Source organism: Xyrauchen texanus, chromosome 4, assembly GCF_025860055.1.
Source record: "Xyrauchen texanus isolate HMW12.3.18 chromosome 4, RBS_HiC_50CHRs, whole genome shotgun sequence".
Classification (NCBI taxonomy): domain Eukaryota; kingdom Metazoa; phylum Chordata; class Actinopteri; order Cypriniformes; family Catostomidae; genus Xyrauchen; species Xyrauchen texanus.
The window spans coordinates 11,961,500-11,975,539 of record NC_068279.1 but is presented as its reverse complement, the minus strand read 5'-3'; positions in this window follow the sequence as shown (position 1 = coordinate 11,975,539).

Here is a 14,040-nt window from a genome sequence, read left to right as displayed (position 1 = left end):
AGCATGTTATCGCAGATACGTATCGCGTATGGAGCATACTCAGCATACCCTGGATTTAAACTCATGACTCCAGGTGTGGTAGTCAGTGTCTTTACTTGCTGAGCTACCCTGGTCCTGACGTTTCACATTCTTAAAATTTAGTGATCCTAACTGACCTAAGTCAGGGAATTGTTTCTACAATTAAATGTTAGGAATTGTTCAAAACGGAGTTTAAATGTATTTGGCTGAAGTGTATGTAAACTCCTTTGTTCAACTGTATGTATATACATTGTATTATTGTATATATATATTTTTTTACAAAGTGCAAAATGCATTGTCTGGGTGCTGTAGATTGGTGCAAATACTAGATAAGAAGTTCTCCCTTTTTTAAAGAAACTGACCGTTTGAATGCTTTAGTATTTTTTTGTATGCTGTTTGTTGCTTTTTGGTGTCCACAAAGTGTGATTTAACACTTTTTATTGGACTGGAATACGGCTCTAGATCTTGTTTTTGTTCACAGGCCTTTCCCCACATATTTTATTTCAAATATTCTTTAAATTTTATCAGATATTTTTTACACTTAAGTATTACATACTGTAGATTACATATAAGAGGATTGTATAGAAATAGTAATATATTCTTTATAGCTACATTTATCATGCCCATCTGTTAGGCTGTTGATGAGACGGCTTTTATATCATAGACTGGATGTTCTGACTTACAAAAAGTAATTTCTTTTAATACCAACAATTAAGAGAGATTAATATATCCTTCCGTTCTTGACCATCTTAATGAACAGCTTTGTCTTATTTTCAAAAAGAATTATACTTATTTATTGTGTTTTTAATTAATCTCCTTTGTTTTTTAATGAAATAATTTTCTTTAAGCCAAAAGTATGTAATGGTAAGCATTGTAATTCTTCAGACAGCACCTTTATGAAACCACATAACCCCACCAGTATTGTAATGGTCTGTTGATCACTGATTCAGACTTTTTTAGGTAGTCTCTTAGCATGCTTGTGGCTTTGCAGAAACACTGTCAAATTGTTTAGTTAGACAACATTTTTTAGATCACTTGCTGTACAGTAATTGCAGGGACAGTCCTCCCTGGAGCACCATTAGTTTAAGTGCCTTGCCCAAGGGCACAATGGTGATCAAAACTGGTGTGTAAAAGTGTGCCATAATTCTCCAGTTCCTAAATCACCCTAAATTACAGCTGAATCTGCAGCATTTATATTAGCAGGCCATGAGCGCAATTGTTGAAAACAAGTCACAATGCAATTTTTTTATTTAATTAGATTAATTTGCTTTCAGTAAAACTATTAGATGCTAATTAGATGTAATCTCTTACGTAAACTAATCATTTTATCGTGATAAACATAATTTGTAAACAAATATAGTAAATACATTTATTTTTTCTGTAATAAAACTGGTAACATCGCCCCACTGGATATAATAAAACTAAACTCAAGTAAATTAGCCATATGCTACTGTCAAATTATAATAATCTGACAAAGATTTAGATTAGAATGCATCTGACACTTTTTAAGGATATCTCATTGTAAATTAATCAAGGTTTTACAATAGAAGTCAAGTAGGTTTTGTAATTTTGTATTACTTACATTTGTAAACTACTAGTTCAAATTAACCGCCACAAATGCTGTCAGTCTCCTAGAAAATGTATCATTATTTTCAGCTAGCCTGAATCATTAGCATCTCAGAACAGTCTTTTACTTCAAAACATTATATCATAAATGCCTATGGACAACTTGAGGTGGTTTGGCACTGATCTGCATGTCACGTGAGTAAATCAAGTAAAACATTTGACAGGGAAAAGGAAAATAAGAATCTGACCAATCGGTTTTAATGCAGATACATCTTCACAGCAAACAAAGCTGTCCTTTATAATAAGAATAAAAAATACCAACAAAAACATGCCATTCAAAATTAAAAAAGTCATTTTTAAGCATTTGTAAAAAAAGAAAGTAAAAGGTTTCGTCTGCAACGGTTCTTTTGTTTTCCTGTTGACCACCAGATGGCGATAGTGTTAACTGTGGTTCAAACACATCAACTGTTTCAGAGTTGCAAATATCACATGTGCACATAGACAATAACTACTATTCTTGCTATTATATTTTATTATTTCATTATTAGCATTTTTTATCTGTTTTGTTCAGATAAAAAAAAAAAGAAGAAGAAGAAGAATGCAAAGCTTTTAAATATAGCGATCAAATGGATCTTGGTATTTTGCCCAAACCGACCACTAGATAAAATTATTGTGGCAGAACCATGGTACTTTGATATAGCTAGGGACTGAATGATTATCATATTCATGTACTATGGCATTTACATGGTGTTCCAAGGTACTTAAAAGTACACCATGATGCTACCATGGGTACATGGTAAAAAATTTAAGTGCAATGATATGTTTTTGTTTTTGTGGAAACAAAAATAAAATGTGTCACCTTCCAACAAGATCTGTAAAGTCAACTTTTCTATTAAATATACCCTGAATTTATAATCCTCATGCACAAAGATGTCCTCAAACTCATAAAGAGACGACTGTGACTTTAGGAGACTAGCAATATGGTCCTGTGCACCTTTCACTGCCAATCAAATGACATGCCGGAGTCACGATTTGCAAGAACACCTGCTACACTGCATGGTCTTTGCCATTATTTTCCACCTCCGTTGTGTCAGGGAAACATTCTGACATCAAATCACCCTGCAAGGCGTGACCCCATTTTGCATGCCCCACGTCTTTGGTGGCAACCTCCGAACACCCACTCCTCCTCCTCTTCTTCCTCCTCCTCCTCCTCCTCCTCCTCTTCCTCCACCGCTGAAGGACATGCTGGATCTATTGCCACCTCTCTGAGGAGGCTAATCCTCTTTAGCTCCAACTTTAACTAGGCCATTAATCCCACAGGAGTTTATCTAAGCACTGAGCACCTCACACTGCTGACACATTAGCCTACCCACCCTCCTTCTTTCCCTTTTCTCTCTCTCTCTCTCTCTCTCTCTCTCTCTCTCTCTCTCTCTCGCTATCTCTCTCTCTCTCTATGTAAGTAGGGCATGGTCTGGGCCAGCAAGTGTCACCGTCAGCACCTTTGTAACCACGGCAGAACCTAAGCGGCTCAGCACCCAACCGCATGCTGCTCTACGTAAGAAACCGAGAGAGACAGACCACAGTGAGAGCTGCAGGAAGGAGAAAGTGAGACAGAACGATGCAAGGAAATGTAGAAGAGAAAAATATGGATGAGATGAAGAAGAAAGATTTGGCCTGAGAATTAAGGTGCAATAGCACTGTGTTGTTTGCCAGTGCTGGACTAACGTTGATTTAACTCTGCCCTCCAGGCCTGAGCAGATGGCTTATTTGCCAGTACTCTGATACTATGAATATGAATGAGTATGTTTGTGCTCAAAACTGAAAGAGACTTGCTCATTATCACTTGTGTGGGGTAATAATAAACACTGCAAACTTTTGCCATCTCAATAAATACAAATGAATAAAACAGCTAAACACTTATTCTGTATATTTGTCTTGTTTTACAGTAAAAATATCTAAACATCCTTTTTTTTTTTCAATCACAAAATTTAAAGGTGATTTTTTTTTTTAATCCATGTTAAATTACTTCTATCCAAGCTTACTATGCAAAGACAATTGTAAGTAACCCTTCTAAACTGTACTATACTGAACTATACTATATAAACTTTTATAACCTAAAGGTAATTGTACGTTAATTTCTCAGAAAAGTGTCAATTCTGTGGCGCTATCAAAACATTGCTTTGTATGTTTTAGCATCCCAACCAGCCCAACATAGCAGCATTTGTTCAAACAATGGAAAGAGTTTTGGTTGGGACTAATGAGAAGATGAGGGATGTGTTTCAAAAGTCATTATTTTGTTTCTTTTTGGTGAAGCTCATGGTGCAAAAATTATGCTAACATAGTTTTAAAGGAATGCTCCTGTTAAATACAAGTTAGCTCAAGCAACAGCATTTGAGGCATAATGTTAATTCCCACAAAAAATAATTACTACTCGTCCCTCCTTTTCTTTAAAAAAGAAAAAAGAAAGTAAGGTACTTACAATGGAAGTTAATGGGGCCAATTGTAGGTCACTTACAAAGCAGAAGTGTGAAGCTCATCATTTTATAAAAACATTTAGATTAATTCTTATATATATATATAATTTGCATGACAACAAAGTTGTAAAATGTAACTATGTCAGTCCTATATTTAAAATCATCTGCAATGTGGGTGTATCACCAGATCCATGACTTATCAGGACCCTCGTTTGCTCAGACATATGGGCATATGGCTTGGGTAATAGCTAATACTGTCACGGTGGGACCCTGGTGACCTAAAGGCAGCACACACAGATAAAGAAGGTTATAGTATTGACACTGTTTAACCCCTCTCTGTTCTTTATTGGTTTAGACATTCCGCTTTGCCCAAGTAAATGTGTCCTTACTTTGAAGAAGGGGAATGGAATAGATTTCAGACACAGCGGTGAGATTCAGCGCTGGCGTGAGACATTTCTGAATGAATTAGATGAATATGAGATGACAGAGTCGGCGGAGAGGTTGGAGTTTTCTTGTTTGGAAACACATTTTTGTTTTTATGGCACCTCGTTGAATTCTCTGATATTTTTAAAGTCTTGATCTGCCAACTGATGTAAATTAAAATCTTAATTCATAAGTGTATATATATATATATATATATTACCCTAAATTTAACGTATAATGTAAGTTAGTTTTTTGCTGCAAAACAGTAATACATTTAGTTTTTTTCTGCTAGTGTTTAAGAATAATTGGATCTACTGACCTTCATCTGTAACTGGGCAGGCCAAATTTCTGAATACAAAATAGGTATCATTGAGGTGTAAACATGGGCTGTCATGTGTTTCTGTATTCATCTGTAACGATTCGATTTTGCAGCTTCCTGTAGTTTCAAAACATAATTTTTTTGGGCTGGGGTTCAGTTTTGAGTTCTGAAAGTTAAAGTATGTTTTCATTGTACCTCACGCCCCATTAAAAAGTCAAGTCATTTTTATTTGTAAAGTATTTTCACAGCACACATTGTTTCATAGCAGCTTTACAGAAAATTAGGTTGTAACAGAAAATGAATCTGTACTGTCTGTAATGTTTTAAAGTCACAAAAACACATTTATTCTACCACATGACCAAATGTTTTAGAGACCAAGTATATAGTTTAAATAGTTTGTAAATACATTCTAAATAGCATATATATACAGTATTTATTTAGTCTACTATTCTAGACATGATCTTGTAAATGTAGTCTAATTAATAGTTTATGACAGCTGTCGGTTCACTAATTTGCTGCTGGCTAAAAGGCAGGAAGATGCCTGTGTGCAGGTGAGTGAGTCTGGCTGATAAAAGCCTTCCTGCTCACTGAATTTGTTCTTCTAACTGATTAAGTCAGAAATCATTGCCGAGTTAATCAAACACACTCAAGTGCAGCTGCATCTTCACTCGTGAGCCTTAATGAAGTCAGACACTGCACGGCTTATGGGTGGAGTGCTGATGGCACCATTTTGGGTGCTTGAAGTTTGATTTGTGAAAAAATTCTGCACAGTTGAATTTTCAGACTGTTTATTTTCTTTCCACATTCATGGTTATTTGCATTTCTTCTTCCTAATCACACACATGTACCCTCCTCCATCCCCCTAAATCATAGTCTCCCTCTTTCTCTATTTTTATTTTCTAGCAATATGGTCCTGTGCACCTTTCACTGCCAATCAAATGACATGCCGGAGTCACGATTTGCAATCTTACACATTGATAAAAGCATTATCAGCACACACACACACACACACACACACACACACACACACACACACACACACACACACACACACACACACACACACACACACATACACATACACATAGGTGTGGCTATCCTTATGAGGACTCTCCATAGACAATGATTTTTATACTGTATGAACTATAGATTCTATCCCATAACCCTACCCCTACACCTAAACCTAACCCTCACAAAAACGTTCTGCATATTTACATTTTCAAAAAACATTGTTTAGTATATTTTTAAGTGATTTTAATTATGGGGACAATAGAAATGTCCTCATAAACCACATTTATAAATGGTCTGCACTTATATAGCGCTTTTTTTAACCATAGCGCTTTGTTTTCAAAGCGCTTTACACTGTGACTCATTCACCCATTCACACACACACACTCACACACCAATAATGGCTGAGCTGCCATGCAAGGCAGCTAGCCTGCCATTAGGAGCAACTTTGGGTTCAGTGTCTTGCCCAAGGACACTTCGGCATGTGGAGTCATGTGGGCCAGGAATCGAACCAAACCACCGACTCTACCACATGAGCCCCAGCCGCCCCAGCCATTTATAGCATAATAACCTTGTAATTACCAGATTGTAACCTAAAAAAGTCCCTCGTAAACCACCTAATCCACCTACCTATCCACCGACACACACCCACCCACACCCACACACACTTGCATATATGGTTTACAAGGACTTTCCATAGACATAATGCTTTTTATACTGAGCTAACTATATTTTCTATCCCCTACCCCTAAACCTAACCCTCACAGAAAAACTTGTGGCATTTTTACATAAAAATAAATAAAAACACAATTTAGAACTCATGAACCACACTTATAGCATAATGCCCTTATAGTTATTAGTGTGTAACCTGAAAAAGATTCATCGTAAACTACATTCCAAAACACACACACACGCACACACACACACACACACACACACACACACACACACACACACACACACACACAGACAGAGCTTTAAAAAAAGTTGATGAAATCATTGAGGAACAATAAGTACGAAAGAAAGAAAGAAAGAAAGAAAGAAAGAAAGAAAGAAAGAAAGAAAGAAAAAAATCTGGAATCTATCTGGAAATAGAGTGAAAGAGCAAAATTAATAAAGGGAAAGAAAAGTAAAAGAGTGAGAGAAAGAAAGAAAAACAGCAAAAAGTGAAAGAAAAAGGAATAATGAAAGGATCAAAAAAGCAAAAGTGAAAACATTGAAAGTGAAAAACTTAAACAAGAGTGGAAGAGAAAAGTGGTAACACTACTATGAGGTTCCATTTGTTCACATTAGTAAAATTAATAGGTATCATGAACAAACAATGAACAATATACTTTTTACAGCATTTATTAATCTTAGTTAATGTATAGTTAATAAAAATAAAATTGTTAGTTTTTAGTTCGTGTAAATTCATAGTGCATTAACTAATGTCAACAATTAACATTTTTGATACTAATGTTTACAAATAAAACTTTGGATTTAAAAAATTTTGTACATTTTGAAATTAACTTTAACAAAGATTAATAAATGCTATAAAAGTATTGTTCATTGATATAAAACAGTTAGTTCCAGTCCTCGAATCTGATTGGACGAGAGACGTGCCATGAACACTGATGGTCAGACCCCATCAGCACTCCGACGCTTCACTGTGTGTGTACCACTCCACTTGTGTTCGTGCTGTTCTAAACTAAAGTGTAAGAGCAGTGCAGATCTGTTAAGAGCTAGTGTTTGTCTTTTTTTTTTTTTACATTAAATATTTTAGCCAGCAGGTGGTGGCAAAAGATAATGTTTGTGTGTAATATGACACAGTTAGATGACGTGAAGTGAATCCGTGTCAGCCGTTTACATACAAAAGCTCTTCGTCATCGCTTACTACACTTAATACACTACACTACTAAAGCTAGGAAATAGCTTTAAACGACTTTAATCTAACAACTTCAGCATTACGACAATGGGTACTGTTTAAAATGGCAGAGAGCATTGCGGTTTCTTTAGTGATCGACTCTTGCACACCAGCTCCGTCTCTCTCTCGCGCTCTCTCTTTCTCTCACACACTCACCCTTGTTTATCCAATAACTTGTTTGAAACAGCACAAGCCGTGATACTATTTCTGAAGTGACATTTTTGAATTACTAACATTTACATTTATGCATTTGGCAGACGCTTTTATCCAAAGCGACTTACAGTGCACTTATTACAGGGACAATTCCCCCGTAGCAACCTGGAGTTAAGTGCCTTGCTCAAGGACACAATGGTGGTGGCTGTGGGGATCGAACCAGCAACCTTCTGATTAAGAGTTTAACAGTTATGTGCTTTAGCCCACTACACCACCACCACTAACGGAGGCTTGGATGCATCATTTGGTTTGAAACAGCAATGGCAGATTCTGATCCATCGCGTAAGAAAGTAGTTCCATGCACAAATGAAACTAAAATAAACTAATCTCTAGACTCTCATGGCTCTCATTCATCTCTCTCTAAATCAGCACTGCTGTGATTACATGCCACCTCCTGCCTGTGGCCGAATCACAGAAGAGCTGATGTAGGGTCATCTTGCACTCTTGCTCATGTGATATTGTTTAATTATTTCATGTTAAATTATGTTAACAAACGGAAACTTATTATAAAGCGTTACAAAAAAGTTAAAAAAAATTATGAGTGAAAAAGCAATGGAAAGAAAGTGTGACAAAATAACTGTAAAAGTAAAGAAAGTAGCTAAAGTGAAAACTGAGCAAAAGAGAGAAAGAAAAAGTGAAAGTGCAAAAGATAGCAAAAAGCAATAGAAAAACGAATGCTAGAAAAAGACCAGAAGGACATAAGGCAGTGGGCAGTACAGAAAGTGAACCAGATTGACCTCTAGCTAATCAGAGCTGAAATTGGGTCAGACCGATCTGGAGTGAGTCTGGAATGATCTCTGTCTGCTGTTACTGTGACTGATCTGATAAACTGCTTTAAATCATGTCTTTCACAAAACATATTACAATAAAAAAAAGCCATCCATAGTTTCCTTTCAGCCATCCTACCCATATATTTTTTTCATTCTGACTATTCCACATCCTTCATTGTTATTATGAATATTAGAATATTTGTTAAATAGAAGAGAAAACTATCATATGGATATCTAAATGGAACATCTGGAGATGAGCAGAGGAGTACACTAAATCATTCAGCCATATTATTCATCCATACTCTCTTTGTTTTCATCTTTCAAAATTTCAGATTAACAAGGTACATCTCATTCAAAGGCTAAAAACACAGTTTCTTTGTGAAGCATTAAACCGCATATAAGTCTATGCACAGCCATTTCACAAACTTTCTGCATTCTATGTTGTCTCAAACTTTTGATTCATTCTCTTTTTCTCTCTCATATTTATCCACCCATTCTCCAATAATTTGCTAAAACATTCTAGAATTGCTTCTGTTTAATCACAGATGTATTCTCAGTGTGAGCACAAAACAATACAGCAATTAAAGGGAAATAAAAACGGCTAAACTAATCTCCAGACTCTCAAGTGTTCCTCATATTAAACAGTGGGAGAAACCGTGCCATTTAAAAAAAATTCAAAGGGAGGGAAATTTGTCAAAAGTGCAGTAAAGTGTAGTTATGGTAACATTAAAAAGAAGCTGCTCATCCTGGGGAGATTGTGTTCAGCTCGACTGAATGCACTTTGTTCGCTTTCGGTATTAAAGCTTTTTGAGTGAGAGAGGCTTCTGAGCAGCATTTAACTCTGCATATATTACTACAAATGATGCCAGCTAAATCTTTAATCCAATTTAGTGACAAATACAAAGCTCTTTCACCCTCCCTCCCTCCCTCTCTCTCTCTCTCTCTCTCTCTCTCTCTCTCTCTCTCTCTCTCTCTCTCTCTCTCTCTCTCTCTCTTTCATCTCAGGCTCAGCTATCTTACGTTTCATTGCTATTCCTCAGAGGAAAGGCCAGTGAAGTCCATGCTGACATATTCTAGTCTGCAACTCAGCAAACAATGCAATTGTTCTCCCCGTGTTCCAGTGGGAGTGGTTATATGATCGCTGAATGACTGACTGAAAAGATTGTGCCTTTTAGATACCTTCAGTTAACAACAGAATTAGAGGTGAGAAAGAGAGAGTGAATAGGAGAATAGAATGGGAATGAATTGCAATGAAAAGCAACCATTACTGCTCTCCTTAAAAATTCAAATGACGTTCAGCCCAGTTTGCATAATATACCATCTTAAACATTATGCATCGATCTGTGAGCTGCCTTCGATTCAGTGCCAATGGAACAACTTTGGGTAGCACTAGACGTGGAGGGAGTCTCCCAGAGAGTTTCTTCGCAAGACTGAGAGGTATAGCTGGCAGTTGTCCTCAAGATTTAGGGATGGGCAGAGGCGTGAAGCAGGGGGACAGTTTGAGCTAATTTATCTTTGTGGTCTGTGTTCTAGTGGTAGATAATGAAGAGGAACTGCAGCAAGCTTGGAACAGCCCTCAACGTCATGTGGGAGAATGAACCAATCGAACTAGTCGACCAATTCGTATACCGTGAAACCATTTTTAAGTCAGACGGCAATGGGCAGAGGCGTGAAGCAGGGGGACAGTTTGAGCTAATTTATCTTTGTGGTCTGTGTTCTAGTGGTAGATAATGAAGAGGAACTGCAGCAAGCTTGGAACAGCCCTCAACGTCATGTGGGAGAATGAACCAATCGAACTAGTCGACCAATTCGTATACCGTGAAACCATTTTTAAGTCAGACGGCAATGGGCAGAGGCGTGAAGCAGGGGGACAGTTTTAGCTCATTTATCTCCGAGGTCTGCATGAACTAGGTGATCAAATAATGCCAGACTGAAAGTTGGATACTGGAGGATGAGACCAGTGTACTTGCAATCTCTGGTGTACGTGGATGACATTGTTCTAGTGGTGGATAATGAAGAGAAACTGCAGCAGGCTTGGAACAGCCCTCAACGTCATGTGGGAGAACAAACCAATCGAACTAGTCAACCAATTAAAATACCTTGAAACAATTTTTAAGTCAGACGGCAAGTTGGACATGGAGATCAACAACAGGATCCATTTGGCCAGCCAGATCTACTACAGCATCAACAACACCATAGTAGGTAAACAAGAAATCAGCCTGAAGACCAAGATGCACGTCTACAAAGCCATCTAAGGGTTTTCCACTGTGGATAGTACCTGGTACCTGATATTTTTTAGTACCACATCGGTCGAGGTTCCAAGCGAGCCGAGCCAATACTAAATGTGGTGTCAAAACCCTGCAGATCACTGACTGGTCAGAGAGAATCGTCACTACCAGCGTCACTGGATTTCCGACACGCGCCATCGACCCGCTTGTTTTAAAGTTATAAACAGTGATAGCAGTATCATTTGTTCACGTGACTTTCGAATTGTGAAAAAATACATGGCTGTGTGTAAAACCATGCCGTGGTCAATAAACGAGGTGCAGACGGTCCACTCGTTAGCGATGAGCAAAACGAAAAAGTCTCTCTGGAAGTGTCTCAGTTGTTGGCCGCACACGGCTACCACATGACCTACCAACAGTGTAGGGAAAAATTAAAAAACCTTAAAAGTGACTACAGAACCATCAAGAAAAATTGGAAGTGGTTCGACCAAATGGACGCTGTCTAAACGGCGAGCAATGGGAGGGAGAGTGCCCTGGCATTGATCCACAATGGAGGATGGTATGTTTTGTTATGTTAACTCTATAATCTGCTTGAAAGCTTCACTTTATTTAGTTGACCAGCTACTGGAAGCTTGCTTCTATAACAACCAGGCCAATTTAACTGTTACACTTGTGTAAAATCACCATGCAACAACTGCTTTATGCAGCACAATGAGCTAGTAGCTAACAGCTAGCGGTTGTGTTATTATATTGGTCAGTTTGTGTCGTGTTTAAGATGAAGTCACGGCAGTAGAGGCTGCGCAACAATGACGATCAGGCTATAATCCCACCCATGTTGAGGTGGCACTCAACTGCAATGGAAATGCAAGCTCAGAAAAGTAAAGCAAGTAGAGTTGAGGCGAGTCGAAACATAATGTGCCGTGGAAAAATGCCATAATTTCCCAGACTCTCATATATGGAGCGGAAAGCTGGACCATGCAGAAGAGGCTAGATAGCTGAGTCACAGCCACCGAGATTAGATATCTTTGAAAAATGGTGGGGAAGACCAGGAGAGACTGTGTCCGCAAGACAGTCATCAGGGAGGAGCAGAAGCAAGAGCCCATCAGCAACATCATCGAGCGACAGGGACTGAGTTGGACACGTCACCTGCTTGACGGAGGACCGTAAGCCCAGGTAGATATGGCAAGCCAGACCAGAAGGCAAGAGGACACAGGGAAGTCCCAGTATCGAGTGAGAGTAGAACATCACCAGGGTCACGTGGACACGAGGGAAGACTTGTGAGGGGCAGAGACTGGCCCAGGACAGAGGGGAGTTTGACCCCTAGCTCAATAAGCCTGATGCTTAATGGCACATATGGGAAGAGCAAAGAGAAAGAAACAGTATGCATGATTAGAATAAGTGCATCATAAATTATAGTAGGCTGCTGTACGTTGAAAACAGTATGCCACTGGTGCCCAGATCATACAACTTTTGGTAGTTATTTTACCTAAAACTATTGTAAATTTATCTTCTTTCTTTTCTCCATAGAAATTAATTGGTAACTATGGTAACCAGGATTTGTTTATGGCAAATTGCTGAGTATATCTATGGTGGATAATACAGAGGGTATCTATTTGTATTGTAGTTATTATTGTTGAATAGTGTTAGTATATTCTAACAGTGTACAATGGGGCTAAAGGTCCCCCGTGGTAAAGATGCACCTTTGATTCTATTTTCTCCAAAAACACCAAATGGCTATATTGGAAATGAGTAAATGTTCATTCTGAAGAGAGAGATTTGTTGTGAAAAATGTTCAAAGTGGGCTCACATTCACAATCACAATGCAGATTAATTTGTTTATAGAGTACTTGTTGCGAAAGGACAGCCAGATGTGAATTAAATTAACAGGCAATGGTGCACCCTTTATCTTAATCTGTACCTCAAAATATTTTAATAAAAATCTCTTTCCATCTCAAAAGCACAAGTTGAATAATTTTTCACTATAACTACTGCCCCTTTATCTACCATACATCACCAGGGGGTTTTATTTTTTAATCAAAGCAATGTCCTGTTTTTTCTTTACACACGGATTATGTTGCAGCATCAGCATTCAGTATAAAGAAATGTACATTTTCTATCTTGATACACTTTGCGACTAAAAGGAAAAAAAAGCACATTGTCCTTAAGGGGTGCCTGGAGCACCATTGTACTCTTTTTTTGTATAAATCATTAATCTCAGTAACATCACAACATTTTATGTGAAAAGTGAGGTAATAATAAACCTCAACAGATAAATTTGTATGCTTACACATAGATGGAAACAGTACACAACAATGGGCTCTGTGATATTGACCCGATTTTATGATATGTTTGGTAGTACACTCATATATGCTTCGCTATATACTCAAAAGTATGTGATTTCCCATCACCTGCAAAGTACATGCTTGTAGTGCATAGCGGAAGTAATGTACTATGCTTTGCAAGCCCTAGAGAAACAAAACCAGACGGAAGTGACATAAGTGAACTAATATCTACAGCGAAATACTGAAGGAATATTAAAAGCATCTAGCAATGTGATATTCTCATAGAAAAGTTTGGATGGGCCAAGCAGGATGCAGTTGGCCCTCTGGCATCGATCAGCTAGATGAACATTGGCCCTGTATCTCTCTTTTATATGCACAGTGAGTGTGCTGGACAGTAGCCAGATCAGAAGCACAGCTTTCCACGAGAGTACACATATTTTGCACCAGAGGCAATGCTCTTTTAAACGCATTTGGTTTGTTTGGTGAGTATGAACCACAATGGGGGCAAGACCTACAGTTTTTTATGCATTTTGCATGCGTGCCATTTTTGAGATGAAGTGCCAGAGTTCTGCGGTGAGAGCAGCTGCCCTTATTTTTTATTTTGTCTGCCTACCCCTCTCTGTTTTCTGTAAGAGATGGATAAGGAATGAGAGGGATGGCTTTTGTCAGCACGCCTTATTTGTTGGCCTTATACGCACAAAAACATTGAAGGGTAAGACCCTGCCATCAACCACAGAGGGGAAAGTGTCTCAGTTGTGGTTTGAACCAGAGGGATTATGGGCTTTAGCTCTCCATCAAGCTCACTGTGTTGCCATATCTCTCCCCCCTGTTACTGGCTC